The following is a 7454-nucleotide window of genomic DNA, read 5'->3' as shown; positions in this document are numbered from 1 at the left end:
CAAATTTAATACCTTAAGCGCTTCTGTAATAGTGGCTGCAGCGCTACTTGCTGCTAAGTTCACAAGATATCGGACCGTAATATTTTTTGTCAGATTTCCTTTGTCCTTAATAACATTTTAGGCTATATTTTTTCTCAGTCTTAACATTTTCATGTGGCGAACTCCACAATTTTTTCCCACTTTTCCTAAGGTCCCGCCTTTCCGCAGTAAATCTATTATTTACATTTATGTTTCCTAATTAACCATGTTATTTACTGGTAATCACTTCTTGAATAAATTACAATACAGAAAAAAGTCATCTGACTTCCAAGTAAGTAAAAGATAACTGTGAAATGCAAAACTGAGAGTGAGTGCAAAACTGTAACATTTGCCTTAATTTACATTTTTGCCTGCTGGTTTTATTATTGTTGTTAGATTGACTTCAAATATTTATGAGAGAGGGAGTAGGGGTGTACCAATAAGAATGTACAACAAAAGTATGAAAGCCGTTAGAACTTGGAAAGATAGCGGTGGCTGAAATAAAACGTGTTAAACCATGTTACAGTTTTGCTCGTCACTGTAGCACGGATTGCTCGAATTGCATAACTTGCCAACATACAAAAACAAAATACATGGCAAACGGCACTGCTAAGTATGCAACGTCCGGACCCATGCACATGTTTTGCAAAAAAGCATAGCAAGATAAATGCGACTCTATGCTAGCTGTTTTGTTGTTGGAATTAATACATATTTCTCTCAATCCTCTCATCTCTCTCACTTCATTTTTTTCTGTATCTTGTTATTGTAGTTGATACAGAATTTCGCTTCTTGCTACCACTTTTCAATGGGGTGCTCTCGTACTCTTCCGAATTTGGAAGAGTATTTTCGCATTTCGAGCAATCCGTGCAACGTGCAAGACCTTTAGAATACCCACTTTGGAACTACGCCGAACTAGTTCCAAATTGTACTTGGGTCGTGAACTTGTCCTAAAGTGATATCGAACAAGTATTGAAACAGTCCCTACTAAGTACACCTAAATAGTTCTAAATTAGTCTTGAACTAGGCCCGAAATGGTCCTGGACCTGTCCCAAATTATTAAAGAAATGTTCCTGAACTAGTCTCAAAATGGTCTGGAATAGGTCCCGAAATGATCCCGAACAAGTTCCGAAATGGTCATGAAATAGTCCTGATTAGGTCCAGTTGATTCTGTTAAATTCACCAAGAATAAGATAGAGATTCTGCTGAATCTGTCACTTTTGTCTTCTAAACATCATGGACTGAGCTTAGAGGCATTTTTACACGTGATTTTAGAGGCAATTAGTTGAATCCAAAGTTGGCTGCCGATCAACTTCGTTGGAAGTAATTGGTTGAAAGCCCGTTCATATCAGACGAATGCTGCTTTCAACTAAAAGTCGCCTCATGTAAACACCGCATAATCAATTTCTATCAGCATTGCGGCCAATACTCAAATCCATTACTCATCATCATTACTGCAAATAGCAGCAATTTTACAAATTTAAAATTTTACAGTGGTGTTCTGATAGAGCTGCCCCACCATATAAAATCTGTTAATGAATAAAGTGAAAATTAGATAACTTGTTATATGGCAAGTGAAATCGATGCATCATTTAATTTTCGCGTGAATGTTTAGGAAACATATAATGCAGCGGCTAAAAGTATGCAACGATTAGTTATTGTGAAGATGCAACATCTAGTTACGCGCCCCTCATATTGTCAGGTTTGGCTTATTACACATTGCTTATGTTACCTTTTCATATTGCATACTTTAAGGCCTAACTGATTTTCTTTTAGAGAGTTTTGGCGACGAAAATTTAGCGTAGCTATTGTCAGATTCCACTGTAGTACAGTGACCAAACTGCTACTGAAATGTCCCCAGTGAAACCAAATGTGAAAGCACTTGATTGATGGAAAGTAATTTGAAAGAAAGTAAGTAGTTTACGCAGTAATGTGAACACAGTATAAAGACGCCAATTAATCTGTTAATCGAAGATATGGCTTCGAATTTCGGTAGGTGGTTGTATGTATGTATTTCTCAAAACATGTGCCATATGATCTTTTTCTTTGCTGATGACGATATATGAATAAACGCAAACTTTATGTTTTCGGTGTGAATCATTCGCTAAACGAGTTTACACTCCATAAATCATACATATATCACGAAAGCCTTTCACTTTTTTTTGAAAAATAAAATTTTCGCAATTTATTGTGGTGTACAATTAGGCACAGCGTGTATGAAAGTGTGAGACGAAGTCAATCTATTCAACCATCTGGCTGCCACGTATTTATGAAAATATTTTTCGTGAAAAAGTGACTGATTATCGTGATATATGGTAAAGTATCGGTTACACGTGGTAATGCAAATAGTTTCGAAAAGTTTGTGTAACTCAAGACTTGCGAAAAGTAGTTGCAAAGGCGTGTGGGAAGTGACTTTCGAAAGTTGTTTTTAATTTCCGAGAAGCAATACATACATATATAAAATTTTACTCAAAAGTAATTTTTATTATTCAACTCAAATTCATCAGCAATTAATTGGTTGACCACACTTTCAGCAAATGTTAAAAATTCTAAAGCAGCACGAGCAAGTGGAAATTAATTTTCGCAAATGACTTAGCTGAAGTTGCACTTTGAAAGTTCTTTTTTCGAAATTGATTTTTCTATTTTGTTAAAAAGTACTTTTCGGGTGTTTCCACGGGAAATTAGATTTCAAGCTCGTAATTTTACAGCCTATAGGTAAAGTGTTTACATTGCAATGCTTAATTGCACTTCTAGCCCATGTATAAGTAGAAACGAAAGCAATTTTTGTACATAGTACATATGTATAACGAACAATTAGTTTAATATGATTTTCATACGAACTGTTCTACATACAGATATACATATAAGTAAATTTATAGTGACTGATTTTAAGTAATGTCAATTAACTTTTAATAAAACGATCGCAATATATGTACGTTTTTTGTTTTGTTTTTTAATTTGAACATTGTCAATTGTGCCTTCTTTGTTTCAGTGATTAACTCATAATGTGTTTAACGCTTATAAATGACAAATTTGAGTAAATATAATTCAGTACAATAACAACAAATTGTTGCAGACTTAACGTTGATAGTTTAAGCGTGCGAGCATGCGATAAAAGCTCTTATTTTAAATTATAATTATGTCAATGAGTAGATATTTTAAAACATAATAAATAGTAAATATAAGAATAACGCTAATATTTATTGATTTAGTTTGTTTTGCAGTTTTAAATAGCTAAAAAATAAACAAAATGTTTTGCAAATAATTAAACACACTCAAAATTTTAATAAATAAGTTGCAATTCAGCTTTTCAATATCTTTCAGTCAAAAGTCAAAAAAGCTGTTTCAGATTTTTGAAAATTGATTGAACGCCTATTGTACTAAAATTTGGCGTGTGATCGGTTCCAATTATTAAAAACTTTTCTTTCAAATTATGTTTTCAGGTCTTGTACGAATCCACTGTAGGTAGTTTGATCAGTGTTTGTGGAAAACATCGTTTTTAGTACCTACAAAACAAAAAATTTTCTATATATATTTTTTATTTTTTTGATATGAAAATTGAAGTCGCTTAAAAATTACTTGTTTTTATTTTATGTATGTTACCTCATATATAGTTTTTTTTATTTCATGTATGTTACCTCATAACTTTGGACCACGTTAACCGATTTCGATTGTTTTCTTTTTTTTTTTATCGGAAAGGTGGTACGCTTTCGCAGAGCCAAATACATACATCTGACATAACCTTTATTAATTTCTTATATCTAAAAATTAAATTTGTAAAAGCTATTAAAACATTGGCCGTGTTTAGATGATTAAAAACGTGTAAAATAAAGAGTTTTGAGTTTAATTCGTCAACTTCAGGTTGACAGTTCGTGAGAAAATATTTTTTTGTTGGTAGGATACTCGCAGTAGTGAAATATTTACCATTTTTTGTGAAGAACTCAATAAGGAGAGGCAACAAAAGGCTGTTTACAATTCTGTTTGTGCAAAGGCTGATTCTATTAAATGCTCAGCAAAGAAATTGGAAAATTCATACCTTGCAGGTAATTTAATTGCAGGTTTAATTTAAATTAATATAATTTGTGAATATTTTTAAAAAATAGCCACAATTTTTTAAAATTAAGTGACATTTTTTTTCTTTAATACAAACATTTTGCAAAACAAAAATGAACTCAAAATTTACCAATAAAACCACAACTTAAAAGTGGCCTCTTTAGACCCATCGGTCGTCAAGTGTTAAGAATTTTTTGCAAAAATGTGACAAGCAACGAAAAGTCATGTTAATTTATATAATCTACTTTCTTGGTTATAATTATTTTTCGCCACAAAAATCGGTCAAATTACCCATAGTGCAATCATGTGAGACTGTTAACGAAATAGTTGCGCCAATACTTAGATCCAAATCAAAAATGGTGCGACAATAGTGTGATCCCACCCTCGTACAATTTTTTAAGACGATATGTCTTTGTTCAGTTTGTGACATTTAAATTAGCTTATCTAGAACTTCAATCTATAACTTTTAAATATATACTCCGATACCTTTAAATACATACAAACATACACATGTGCGTTTAAGTAAGTTTTGTAGTGATTTTGAAGGAGAACTGACTTTCAGTTTCAATACAAATAAATTTATTAATTAAAATCAATAACAACATATTATAACTGAAAATTTTTGAACCAAAAAAGTTGCGCAAGAAACCCAAATACCAAGTTAAAAACGAAATAGAAAATTGTTATATCATAGAAATGTTGCAATTATTATAAGCAAATTCGAAAATAACTGAAAAAATATTTAACGATAATACCTAGTGCATACAAACATACACACTGCAATTGTAATTGTATATGTATATAAGACTTGAATGTTGTATGAATAATAAATATACAAGTTTCAGAAACAGCGAATACGCATAGCGAATTTTCGAAATGCAGGCACGAAAAATAGGCTGATAGACTTTAGCAATGGCATTGTATGGAAACTCATTAAATTTGAATATTTCATATGCTTGTATTTGGAAGGACATCTGTATGTGATGTAAAGTGAAAACGTAGGTAAAAATAATTTAATTAAAAAAAAAAAAACAAAGATAGATGATAAATGCATGGATTGGAGAAGTTGACTAGCGCAAAAGTATGTACACAGCAAAGATGGCAAGTTTTTCAATTATAAAATCGATTTATTAACTTAGATATGTATATGTATGTATGCATATACATACACAAATATATACTTCCATAACTACTATATTTAATTTGAAGTCGTTACATAGTACATCCTACTATGATTAATAAGTAATATTACTCATAGAGTGTCGGGTTTTTTTAGAATATAGATATTTAAGTATTTTCCGAATGACGTCACCTTACATTGCAGTTTGCCAAAAATTGTGGGAAAATAAAATAAAGGAAAAAATAATGAGCAACAATATAATTGTTCAAATAAAAATACGTACGCATGAGCAATACAGAATAGCAAAAAAAAACCTACAAAAAAGGTCAATATTAAAAATTAATAATTTTATAATTACAAGTACATACATACATATGTATTAGCAATGTATTGTGTATGTAACAAGAAACCAAACTGCAAAAAAAAAAATCTAAAATTATGTATGTATGTATGTATGTAAATTATATTGTTTAGATTTCTATATAGCCATATAAATATATATAGAACTGTTGTGTTTTTGTTTCAATTGTGGAAATACAAACATACATACACACAGCCATTTATTTAGTGCAAAATAAATTTTCGTTACTTTTATTTGAAGCGTTTGATACTTTTTTCAACTAATATTCCTATTAGACCCTACAGGAATTTGTGGGCTAAGAATTGGGAGCTGTATCGCAAGAAATCTTCGCTTGGCTTCTTCTGGTGCGCCAAATAATAACTCTGAGATTTCTGAGGACGCGTTGGTGGGGCTAGTTGAAGTGTTTAGTACTGCATGCAGCAACACCCTTGAGAGCACGTGTCCACTGGGATTACGGAAGAGTAGAGGTAAACCATGCTGGTGGTGGGGCTTAGCCCCCCGTAGAAGTAGATCTTGTTCTGCCTTGGTACCTTATTAAGTCGGCTATACAAGTCTGAAATTAAAAGAACGAAGGGCAAGTAATAGAAATTCTTCTGCAAGAGGTGGAAGGGTGCGAGGAATCAACCGGATTTAGACGAATAATATTTTTTGCAATAGCTTATATACCAGCTTATATACCTGGGTGCCGCGGAAAAAATTACGACTACAGTGCCACGCTTCTATGGGTGCAACAAGGTACGAATTGAGGTGAGGAGTTGATTAGGTACAGCAATGGCGTCTGCTAAATCCTCGATGATATCTACATCATCGTCATCAAAAAACGCGAAGTATGTCCTGCCTTTTCCAAGTTAAATAAGGTAGCAACCGATTTTCACTTAATCCACATCAGCAAAATAATATTATATCGGAAAATAGCTGATCAAAATCATCCGTCTACAATCTTGGGGGGGGGAAATTAAAATTTTCAAAAAATAATAGCCTAGTAATTTTACATAAAAACGGCATGAACAGAAAAAATTCTAGTTCGGAAATTTGGACGCAGCGACGCAGTTTACTTCACAGTTTACCTTACACTCTTGCGTCAAAATTTTATAGGGGCAGATTCCGCCATCTTTTTTGTGTGTTTCGAACTTCTTTAAGTTGCCCAGCGCCTTTCTAGGGTTAGAGGTAAATTAAAAAAAGCTCTCCACATTTTTGTTTGCTGCAGTTCGTGTGAGCTTTAGATTTTTTTTTTCGTACTGTACCTACTAAATTCAGTGCACAAAAAGCTTAAAACTTTGTGATAATCGAAGTCATAAACCATAGATTTATACGTGTACAGCAATATAAGTACATACATAGGTGAGTACTATGCTTTTAGCATACTGTAAACGTTGAAGCTTTTAGGGAGCAGTAGCTAACAACCATATTATATCTTAATTTTTTGATATAAGTACATAAATTAGACTCTTGTGGATATTTTTGAACAAATTTGTACATGCAATCCCTGATTAGATTGAAATGAAGCGATTTACACTTAATCTACATACCAAAATAATATTCTATCGAAAAATAGCTGATCAAATTCATCTGTCTGCAATTTTTGAAAATAAAACAAGTAAGAAAGTCTAAGTTCGGGCGGAGCCGAACATTAAATACCCGGCGCAAGTATTAAAGATATGTTTTCCACCTTTCCGAAAGCTACCGCTACATGATAAGCCGGGGTGTATACATTTTAAGTAAATTAGCGTCCTTAAATTTCGAAATATTGCAGTTTCAAGCATATCTGAAATTTACCGTTATATGAAAAGCGGCCTCAATTTTAGTCCGATTTCAACAATTTTCAACGGTTTGCTTTTATGTGGCAAGCACAATAACCATACCGAGCTTGGTACAAATTGCTAGAACGGTTAGCGAGATACATAT

Source organism: Rhagoletis zephyria, unplaced genomic scaffold, assembly GCF_001687245.7.
Source record: "Rhagoletis zephyria isolate East Lansing unplaced genomic scaffold, Rhagoletis_zephyria_1.1 Rzeph_scaffold_05307, whole genome shotgun sequence".
Lineage (NCBI taxonomy): Eukaryota > Metazoa > Arthropoda > Insecta > Diptera > Tephritidae > Rhagoletis > Rhagoletis zephyria.
Note: the sequence above shows the minus strand (reverse complement) of the source record.